Below are 12,130 nucleotides of genomic sequence, written 5' to 3'. Positions count from 1 at the left end.
CACATTTACAATTATGAAACATCTTATATTAAATCATTCCTCAGGTCCTTATTCTAAGAGGCTTGTAGTATAATTATACTCCTTCTATAGATGAAAAAATTGATACTCAGAGAATTAAAGTGATTGATTCAGGGTCACATAACTATTAAGTAATGGAAATAGAAAAAATTTTTAAAAAAAGAAATAAAACAAGCTTTCTCATTCCAAGCCTAATATTTCCCCTGAAAATTATTGTTCCTTTGGCCCTAAAGTGGTGACAACCCAACTTCTAAATCAAGCATTGGAAATGTTAAATAAAAGTAAAAATAACTTCTTTTGGAGAAAAGTCTAAAATATTAAACTTAGAAATTTACTTATCATAATAATCATATGCATAACTTTGACAAATTAGGAAAGTTTTCTCTTGGAGTTCAATACTTGAATTTTTCAAAAAGGTTTTCTTTTCCAATAAAAATGAACATTTTTGTAATAATGGAAAGAATAGTATGACCAGGTTGTTTAAAAATAGTATAAAGTATTTTAGTGTGAATATATCATTTTTGGCTTATTTTTGCTTTAAATTTGTATTGCTAAGAAAATATTTATGATTTCTTTACCTTATATCATTTTAACATATCAGTCTGTTTACAGAAAATCTCTAGGCAATTCGAGAGATTATCATTTATCTAAATTCATAGTACATATTAAAAGTACACAAATATGCAAATGTAATCTCATAGATTTGAAAGTTCTCTCTAGAGATGCAAATTTGAATTCATCATTGCCTGTGTCCAGTATGTGCACCTCTTATCCTATCTTTCCATGAATTCACCTCCACAGACATCAACTAACATTTTGAAACCTTTTTTGATTTTTCCTGTCACAAAGGTACTATAGTAGCACACTGGTACACACTGACTATAATCTCTAATGCTGGTTGTGTGAACAGTCTATCTTCTCTTATTTTTATATTTGTCCTTGATGACATGTTTTGCTTCTGTTATTCAGAGTTCATCATTGGTCATATGTTGCAACTTGCTCATCTCTCCATGGACCTTTTTATAATATTATTTTTCTGTTCTTTGGAGATTGTTGCCTTCTAAGTCAAACTGTCTATTGGTACTAAAAGGAAGGCTTTGATTGAAGTAACCTTGCTGTTTCCTGAATGCAATACAGTCTGTTCTTTTCAATTCCAGGTTTAACTCATTGTCCATTTATACTATATGTCCCAGAAGTATATGCTGATGGACAAACTCTATAAGATATCCATACAAATGCATGTTGCAGTTCAAGCAATAGATACTATTCATTTTCTTTTGTTATCCTTTGTAGATGGTTAGGTCAAATTCCTTGAGTAATTAAACTCTCTTCTATGAGACTTTACAATGCTCTTAGACTAGATCCAGTCAGCACAATGCCATCCACAGACAGGAGTATCTGCAGGATATATTCATTGAAAATCCCTCTTTAACTTGGACTATGTGCCAAATCTCTTCTGTCTATCATAGTGCAAAGGACTTTTGTTGAAGTCTTATTTTGTGTAATGCTTCTCATCAGAATTCACTGCAGAGTTCTCTCTATGGTGCAGTAAATAGGTTTATGAAAAGTTGCCAATGCCCAGGATCTTAGTGATGTTTCCCTTAACTAAATCTTCTGCTAATATCTCATTGTGAGTATAGCACAATGATATTGAGTATGCTGTCATAGTCATTAGATTGTGAGCTCCTTGATGGCAGGGACTGTCTTATGTCTTTCTTTGGATGTCCAGTGCTTAGCACAATACATGATAATCAATAGATAATTCTTAAATGCTGTAAGATGGACTGACACTCTTTGAATCAGAGTTAGCATTCAAAACTCTGCTGGCCTTTTCATCCTACTGCTGTTATTGTTGTTTCATTGTGGCTCTGGATATCCTTCTCCCTTTAACCCCTAACCTGTGGTTTGGGAGTCTGAACAATCTCTTGTTCCTGCCCACTCCTTGAGGTCTCTTACATCATGAATTTCTGTATGTCTTTTGAACTTGAGTTACCTGAAATGGTCTCTCCCCAACCTCCAGTTCTTGGCTTTCCTCAAGACTCGACTTAAATTCTGCCTCAAACAAGTAAATTCCAAGGCCTTCCCACCCCAAGTACTAGAGCCTTCTAGCTAAGGTGACATTCCATTTAAAATGTATGTATTTTGTTTGAGCCATTTTTTTTTGGCATGTTGCCTCCTTCTTTAGAATGTGAGATTCTGGAAGGTATATTTTTCCCTACCCTTTCATTATAAACTCAACATCTTTAAGAGTGCCTGGAAAACACAATAAGATCTTATCAAATGCTTGTTGACTGACTAACTTAACTCTGTGATGGAGACACATTGTCATGTGCAAGGAACAGTAAGAAAGCCAATATCACTGGTTGTAGAGTGAAATGAGGAGAATAAGGTATCGCCTAAACTTCTATCTTGTTTTCTTTTCACTAAATAGAACCTCACTTGGGAAATTTATCTTTAATTATCATATCTTTGCAAACAATCTTCACATCTATATATCCAGCATCAGTTTGTTTCCCTAGAGAGACAGACTACTCATTACCAAATGCCTTTTGGACATTGATAACACAAAGGTGTCTCACACCCAACATATCCAAAATAGAACATCATTTTTCTGCTAAAACGATTTCCATTGCCCAGTATTTCTTCTTGGAGTTCAAAAGTAATTAGCCAGCATGCTTGAACTACATTCTGAGCAGGATTTTGCTTTTGTTGTTCTGTCTTTTCAATTGTAGCTGATACTTCATGACTCCATTTGGAATTTTCTTGGAAAGATACTGAAATGGTTTGTCATTTCCTTCTTCAGGTCATTGTATGGATGAGGAACTGAGGCAGACATTCTGTAATAGATCTTGGGCAAGTGGCTTAATTTTTCTCAGGTTCAATTTCACCATCTGAAAAATAATAGCATCCACCTCACCAAGCTATGAAGATTAAATAAGTTAATATATTCAAGGCATATTACAAACTTTAAGCATTATAAATGATACTGTTTTATTATTATTTTATTACTCTTTCCTTCTAATTTTCTTTGATATTCTTCATTGTAATTATTTATTATTTTATTAATAATAATAATAATTATAGCTAGCATTCTGAAAGCCCTTAAGGATTACAATATACTAGGCATATAATCATAACAATAAAATAAAAAAATAAAGCCTAGTTTTGATTTCCATTTTGGATATTTCTTAAGGGAAGACATTTCTAGGCTCAGCACTGATAATACTTAGGTTTCCTGGAAAAGTCAAATAATAAATCCAGGAATTGAATTTTGAGTGACATATAACATCTCATAACTATATAGACTTTGAGATTTTTGACAAGAGTAAATTTATGCCTTATATTCTTCCCCTCCAAAGTTTTTGAATGTTGTGGTTTTATACTTGGAAGTAATCCGTTTTGCTGAGCAAATATAATGATCTTTTCAATGGTCTTTTTGTTCTCTCCAAAGAACAGGAGCCTCAAACAGTATGTGGCACGCGACAAATTCTATGGACCTAGCCAATTAGTTGTCTAACACAAATGAGTGAGGGTTTCAAGCATCATTACTTTACTTTGCACCCAAATAAGAGTGAAAATGCTTTTTATTTTACTTAATAAAAGCACATTAAAAATGTTAACTTAATGTGCATAAATAAAACCTATATCTGAAAAACTTTAAACCCTATTAAGGACATTTGCTTTTTAAAAAGTATATAATAACTTAAGGATGTTATTTTAAAATCATTTTTCTTGACTTTTTCATTCTGAATTTCTGAACTTTATTTAAAAAAATGCTTCAATAGCCCTCCTTTCTTTTCTCCTTTCACTCCAAACCCCAGACAACATTAATGCTAGCTCCTCCTTCCCACCAAAAAAGAAAAACACAATCCTAGTTAAAAAAGAAAGTAAACTGCATACATTGACTCTGATATTGCTAAGTGTCCTTCTTCTCCCCTCTACACACACACACACATTTTATTCATATGTATTTGAATATGATACTTATGATATAGCATACACACACACTATATATATATATATACATATATATATAGTGTGTGTGTGTGTGTGTGTGTGTGTGTATGCATACACAGGAACACACACACAAACACACACATATTTCTTGTTTAGTCCACTCTTCTTGACCCTTTTGGGGGCCATTTCTTTCTCTAGTTCTTTTTATAGATGAGGAAACTGAAACAAATAGGGTTAAATGACTTGCCCAGAGTCACACAGCTAGTAAGCATCTGAAACCAGGTTTGAATTCAGAAAGTTGAATCATCCTGACTATAAGGCTAGCACTCTATGTACTCTACCACATAACTAATACATACACACAAACACACACACAGATAGACACACAAACCTACTTAATATAATATTTTTACTAGAGTAACTTGTGGAAAGAATTTTTACATAAAATAATTTTCCTTCTAATTATATTATTATTGGGTTTTATTTAAAAATTAAAATTTTTCATAATCAAAATCTACCCTTTATGATACACTCTTTCTCTCTTCTCTTATCCATGACTCTGATAAAGCTGTACTAACTAATTTCCATTATATAACCTTTTATATCTAGGTTATATAACCATTTATTTGGAGTTTATTGTGATGTATGATGTCAACTCTTCCTATAAACTTAATAGTGCTAGACTAATTTTCATTTTCCCCAGTATATTTTGTAAAATAACCAATCCTTACCCTAAGAGATAAGATCTTTGGCTTTATTAATTACTAACGCTATCTTTAAATTGTGGACCAAATTTCTTCTTATTGATTTTTCTATTTTAATTTTATTTTTTTCACTAATACCAGTTTTGATGATTTTTGTCTTGGATAATAGTTTGAGATCTGATACAAAGATCTAGACATCATTTTCTCCACTTTTTTCATCATTTCCCTTGAGAATTTTCACCTCTTATTCTTGCATATTGTTTTCTTTTTTCTATCTCTCAAAAGAAATTAGTTAGTAAATTGCTCTACCATCCAATTTAATAAGTAAATTCATTTAGATAGTTTTTACTTTTTCATTATATTGGCATAACTCAAGCATGTGAATTAATATTTTCCTACTTGGTTCTTATTTTTGTAGAGAGTATTTTATACATATAGTTCCTTTGTGTGTCTCATTAGGTGGAATCCTAAGCAAAATACATTCTAATTTTAATCTCTCTCTCTCTTTTTTTCTCTCTCCCATCTCTCTCTCTCTCTTTTCCTGTCTCCCATCTCTCTCTCTCTCTCTCTCTCTCTCTCTCACATTATCACATTTTTTCTTTATTGCACTGCTCCATTTTGTTGATAATATATAGGAAGTCTAATGATCTTGGTCATTTTATTTTATATCTTTCTAGTTTGCTGAAACTGTTATTGCAAATAATTTTGTTTTTAAATTTTTTTTAGGTTTTTTTTGGCAAGGCAGTGGGTTAACATTAAGTGACTTAAAGCCACAGAGCTAGATAATTATTAAATGTCTGAGGTCTAATTTGAACTCAGGTCCTCCTGACTCCAGGGCTGGTGCTCTATCCACTGCACCACCTAGCCGTCTCTGCAATTAATTTTTAGTTAGTGTAATAGCATTATATATGTAGACACTGATATCATTTGCAAAAAAATTATACTTTGTTTCCTCTTTGCCTATTCTTATTCAATCAATTTTTTGTTGTATTCATATTACAAACATTTCCAGCATAATATTAAGCAATAGCTATTTGTTATTTAACTTGTTGAGATGAGACTCATTTATTCCTATCTATAATTTTTTTTTCTTTTTGAGAGAATAGGTATTTAATTTTTTTGGTGAATTTTTGAAAAAGTTCTTTAAATCTATGGATACAATCTCTATTTTTCTTTGATTATTGACAAGGTATATTATAGATATAGTTTGTCAAATATTGAACAGAGCTAATATTCCTAGTAAAAATGATACTTTACCATAACATATAATATTTTGATGAGTTGCAGACTTCTTTTATGAACTTTTATTTTCTTAAGTTTTAGTTATGTTTTGTTTTCATATTATTGTATTTACACATTGCTTCCATCTCATTGGAAATAACTTATAAGTAATGTTCTAAGCTAATAATAGTGATCTAATTTCCAAATTAATGCAAACTTTATATTTATAGCATCTGCTTCCTACCACCTATCCTATAGGAAAAGAAAACAAATTTCTTATAACAAATGTCTATATACAAAAATTTTAAGGGCAACAAAGGTGATGCAGTGAATAATGTTGGATATGCCCTTAGGAAGACCTGAGTACAAATTAGGTCCTAGAAATCTACTAGCTGTATGACTCTGGGCAAATCACTTAATCTTTGTTTATCTCAGTCTCTTCAACTGTTAAATGGGTTTAATAAAAGAATCAATTTTTATGAGGATCCAATGAGTTAGCATTTGTAAAAAGTGCTTAGATTAGTTCCTAGAATATATTTAGGTACAATAAAAAAGTTTATTCTTTTCCTCATTTAACATGCCTTATTCTATAAACTATATTTCCATTCTTTTTTTTTTCTTACATGTTTTCTCTTTCTCCCTATTTTTAAAAGGTAGATATTCACTGGGCATATTGTTCTAGAATTTCCTTTGGCTTATCCCATTATAGCTAATGTAACAATTATATCATAAAATGAATTCAATAGAACCTATTTTCCTTAATTTTTTGCAAAGTGGTTACATAATATTGGAACTATGTTTTTTAAATGTCTGATAGAATTCATTTGCAAATTTATCTATACTTGGGTTGTTTTCTTTGGGAGTTCAATTATTGTGTGCAAAATTTCTATTTTCCAAGTTTGAGTTATATAAATTCTCAGTTTCTGGGCATTTTATGTTTTTTGAAATAACCATTTTGTTTTGCTATTTTTTATTATATACAATTTTCTTGATTTTAAAAAAAATCAAATTAACTAATTTCTTGTATTATTTTAAAAAATATTTTTAGTTCAATGTTTTTGCTTTAAATTGGGTTAAATTTTTTTTGATTTTTCAGTATTTCTATTTTGGTCTTATTTGGTCATATTTAGTCTTATTAATTTATAGACTTTCTAGTTTTTTTCTAATTAAATGCCCAATTCATTGATCTGCTCTTTTCTATTTTGGTACATATTTAGAATTATTAATTTATAGGTATTCTAGTTTTTAAATTGAACGTCCAATTTAGTGATCTGTCCTTTTGTTGATCAAAGTGTTTTGACATATAAGTATTCCTTTATTGACTTCTTTGTTTACTTCACAAAAGATTTTGGTATGTTGTCTCAGTGTTGGCATTTTCTTCAATGAAACTTAATCTTTTTGTGATTTATGTTTTGACTCATGAATACATTATGATTAAATAATTGTTCCCAAGTAATGTAAATCTTTATTCAAAGGTTCTTTAATATGATATGTTTGTATAAATATGTGAATATATGTACACAGTCACATTATGTATATATATATATGTATATTACACACACTTACACACATATGTATATAATTGGGTTTGTATTTTTTTGGCAAATAATATTTTTGATATCTTAGCATATTGCAAATATTTTTTTCTTCAGTAGATGATCATTTTTTAAGGTGCCATGTACTTTTACTGAGAAAGAAATATATTTTTCCTGTTTCATTTAGTAATTGCTGGTAATCTACCAACCTAACTTAAAAAGTTATATTCAGTTCTTTGTTTTCTTTCTTGTATATCATTTACTTAGGTTTGTTTTTTTTCTGATGCTTATTTAATATTCTTGACTATCATTGTTTTATTGCCTATTTTTTCTTATATGTTAAATATTTTTTGACTCGTTACATTCTATGCCATTTGGTGCATATATAACAAGTAGAAATCTTAGTTTGTTGTTGTAGTCAGTTTAAGTGAAATGTAATTTCCCTATTTTTCTCTTTTTATCAAATCTATTTTTGTCTGCCTGCCTGAGCTTATGATTACTCTACTATTTTTAAAGTTCACCTGAAGCATACTAGATTTTGCTCCAGTCCTTTATTTATCTCTGTGTCAAACTTTCCTTTTCTAATGTGTTTCTTTTAAACACACTTTCATTTTGTTGAATTCTGCTTTTGAATCTATTCTAATAACCTCCTCCATTTTGGGGGGAGAGTTCATCTCATTTACATTCATTTATTATTGTTTTCTGTGTATTTTTTCTGCATATGTGTGTTTACTATCATCTTATCTTTTAAAAAATTCTCTCTTTCTTTCCTATAATACTCATAATAAAGGAAGATGGCACCAAGCAATAAGGAATGTGTTTAGTAACATTGATTTATATTTGATGCAAACTACTTATATTCCACCACTCCTTTTCATGTCCAGCCCACAAACCATAGATTCTTACCCTTTATTACCTTGAATTCTCCCTTCATGCACCAACCTTTAAAGATGAATTTTTCTTAATGCTCTTTCTCTTTTCCTTATCCCCATTTGATTTTCTATTGATGTATATGCATCAGACTCTTTGTGTGTGGGCAAAAGCATATTCAGTCCTTCTTTATGAGGAACATATAAAAGAAAGAAAAGGAAATAAATACTAATGTTACACCTACTATATACCAGTCACTGTGCTAAGAGCTTTTACAAATATTAGTTCATTTGGTATTCACAGTAACCCTTCAAGATGAGTGCCATTATTATTTCTATTTTATAGGTGAGGAAACAGAGGCAAACAGAAATTAAGTGATTTGCCCAGGTAGTAATTATCAGAAACTGGATTTGAATTCAGATCTTCCTGACTCCAGGTCCAGCACTCTATTGTGTCATAAGCTGTCTCTGTGAGGTCTGTATGTAACTTGTCCCTCTAATCCCTTCTTTCATGATTCATATTTCGATTGCTCCCTCCATGCTTTCCATCATGTTTAATTTCCACATGCAACCTGATTACTTGAAATAGGAAATATCACTCCATTCATAACTTTTCTTCCCTAGGGTGCTCCCCTTTTCTTCCTTCCTTCTCTCTTCTGTTTTTGTTTGCTTCTCTCTTCTTCCTAAAATCATCAGAATATAACACAACTACTTTCTGATTCTTTCTCTTCTATATTTCCCTATGATCCTAGAAGACTAATCTCATGAGTTACTTATTTCTTCTCATCCCATTAGAATATAAACACTTCATCATTGTATAGTCCCTTCTAAATGATCAAAATCATTTGCATATCTTTCTTGATTCCTGTGTTTACATTTCACAATATCTTTTCAGATCTTGCTTTTTTTTCAGTTTTCTATTTCATGAAATGTTCATTTTCCCTTTAAGATTATATTCAGTTAGTCTAATAAACAATTATTGATTGAAGTCTTTTACCTTCTAGAATAGCATACTAACATATTTTAATAGTACATGAGAAAAAGATTGTTTTTTCTACTTTGTTAGGGAATAAAAAGAATCCACAGTGACAAATTTATCTCATTTATATTAGAATTTATTATGATCTTTATAAAGTCAAGGCTTAAAATGTTTACTATCTTAAAATAGAAACATTTCACAAGGTTTACAAAGTAGAACAGAAATCTATGAAACTGAGGAAATAATAAGTTAGGCTAGTCTCTCTAGTCATTATATTTCCCTACTAAATACACAAACTCTTGTGTATACTGCTTCATTGGAGTGAAATTCAAAATCCAATTGATCTGGAACATTCATATTCTATTCTGTCATTTTTTTAAATCCAGATTTTAGTATTTTCTTGAAACAAGTTCTAAAAAAGTATATTATAAAATGCAAAATAATATTATAAAATTGTATAGTTTTTGACTAAGATTATCGTAATTTTTATGGTATATAAGGAGATGATGAACATTTTATGGTTAAAATGAATTTTAAAATATTGAAAGCAAGAATATTCTATTTTTCTTGCATTTGATTTGAAAGTTTATCATGAAATGTTGGTTTTATATTCAGAGGTATATGCATGTGTCTTTGTACATATGTATTTCCTTCCTCTGTATGACAGCACATCAGACTTTTGAGGACAGCCATCGTATTCTCCCATATCTCAGTACTGAACATCATTTTCTTCAGCCGACCTTTGCATGACATGGTTTTGGGTCATTCACCATTTTGGGAGCTCTGCTCCAGACATTCTTCAGTTTATTAAAATTATCATCTTCCTTAAGCTGTGATGCCCCGAACTGAGCACAATATTCACATTGAATGCTGATGAGGATAGATTATAGTGATATTATTCCCTCTGTTCTTAAAAGTTTTTCCTCTATTAATATTGCCCAAATCAATATTTTTTGGCTTCTCCATTATATTGCTCACTCATATTGAACCTTTAATCTACTAAAATCACTAGATGTTTTCCAGAGTAATAGACAATCATAATAGTGTCTAATCATACCTACCCTATCTATATTTGCTAAGTCAATTCTTTTGTAACTAGATAAAATATTTTAAATTTCTTCTAATTGAATTTTCTTACTAAATTCAGCCTAAATGTTCTTGCCTGGTGATCTTTTCAGATTCTCATTCTGCTATCCAATGTGCTAGCATTAACAATAGTGATGAGGATGATAATTAACCTTTATATGACACCCACAAGTATTCTGCCATATATCTTTATAGATATTGTCTCATTTGATTCTCACAACAACCTCAAGGAGGTGCTATTATTACTCCCATTTTTCATTTGAGGAAACTGAAACAAATGGAGTGACAGATTTAAACTTGGGACTGCCTGACTCTTGGGTCAATGCGCTGTCCAATGTTTCGCCTAGCTACTCTTGGTTCCTTGGTCCTGTATCAACTGCATATTTGCTGAATATGCCATTTATGCTTTTATCCAAGTAAATTATTAAAAATATAAAATAGTACAGAGCCAAGAACAGAGTCCTGAAGTACTTCACTAAAGATCTTGAGCTGGAACAATTAACACTGACTGAGTCCAGTCACCCAACCAATTCTGAATCTAACTGCATTCTCATATTGTTCATGTTTCTTTATCCATTCTTTGAGATTATTATCAGAAACATTGTTACAATCTCAACAAAAATCTGGGCAGCCTACGTACATAACACTTTATTATATAGTTAGCATTTCTGTTCTAAAAGTCAATGAAACCTGTTTGATTAACCTGTTCCTAATGGAACCATGTAATTTTAGATTTTTTTCCCTGGATGTTTACTAACCCTTTCTTGAAAGATCCATTCTGGAATTTTCTCAATACTCCTAGTCAAGCTTGCTGGTCCATGGGAAGGATAGAGAGTTCTTTTCCTTTGTCCTTTTTTAAAATTGAGACTTTTTCCCCTTCTCCAGTCTTGTGGTAATTTTCTCATTTTCCATGATTTTTCCAATGTCACAGACAATGATTCTCTAAGTCCTTTCTGTACCCAAGGATGTAATTCATCTAGGTTAGGTGATTCCATCAAGAGCATTTTTCTTTACCTAACTCCTTCCTTATTTATAGTATCAACTCTCAATTAGTTATTTTTGTTCTGTTTTCTTCATTTTAAGATTATTCTCCTTGGTAGAGAAAACACAAGTATAATAACAATCAAACAGTTTTGGTTTCTTTCTGTTAAATCAGGTCCCTTGTTCTCCTAATTTAGTTTGTAAAGACCCTTTTTCTGTTCTTCCAGTAGACCCAGTTTTCCTCATAAACATCCCAGCTAAGATTTAAATGAATACTTAGATAACATAGATGAAGTTATATAAATATAGTGAATGTAATCAGAAAAACAGTGATTATATATGATCAAATGTTAACACTTCTGAACTTCTCTGTCTAGTCCAAGACCACACAAGAAGATGGCATGATGTCTATGAATGGAAATGCATGAGGAGGGGGGAATAAAAACCAATTATCTGGCAAATGGGGCCTAAAGTCAGAGAGAACTGGGTATTTAGGGATTCAGTGCCTAGTTGGTCACTGAATTATGAGGTGATCAGATACTATTTGTATAACCCGTAGACTTCCCAAAATTGTAAAGCTAACACTCCTGTCATAGCCAAAGTAGAAAACTGTTTCCCACTGGGATAATGGTCAGGATCTTCCTGGACTCTGTGGGGAATATTCATGGAGTCCCAAGGCTAGCAGGATCTCAGCATCCTGTAAAGACTAGTATCATTGTGCAAGGAACAGGAGACAGAGATGAGTGCAAGTGGTTATTTTTCAAGGAGCAGAAGACAGAG

The 12,130-nt window shown here is 31.2% G+C and overlaps 1 protein-coding gene and 1 long non-coding RNA gene across 2 annotated transcripts in view; one reads left to right on the top strand and one right to left on the bottom strand.

Annotated features, from left to right (window-relative positions):
* The window catches only part of USH2A (usherin), a 1,130,853-nt gene that overhangs the window by 382,421 nt on the left and 736,302 nt on the right, over positions 1 to 12,130 (top strand). The gene's annotated exons all lie outside the window — the stretch shown is intronic.
* LOC141511164 (uncharacterized) lies at positions 2,521 to 11,239 on the bottom strand. The gene is made up of 3 exons (XR_012475274.1): positions 11,128 to 11,239; positions 8,378 to 8,492; positions 2,521 to 2,909 (listed from the first exon to the last, which is right to left on the bottom strand). It is a non-coding gene; the product is annotated as an uncharacterized LOC141511164 (long non-coding RNA).

The sequence above is a fragment of the Macrotis lagotis genome, chromosome 2 (assembly GCF_037893015.1).
Source record: "Macrotis lagotis isolate mMagLag1 chromosome 2, bilby.v1.9.chrom.fasta, whole genome shotgun sequence".
Taxonomy (NCBI): domain Eukaryota; kingdom Metazoa; phylum Chordata; class Mammalia; order Peramelemorphia; family Peramelidae; genus Macrotis; species Macrotis lagotis.
Note: the sequence above shows the minus strand (reverse complement) of the source record. Positions and strands in the feature narration are given on the sequence as shown.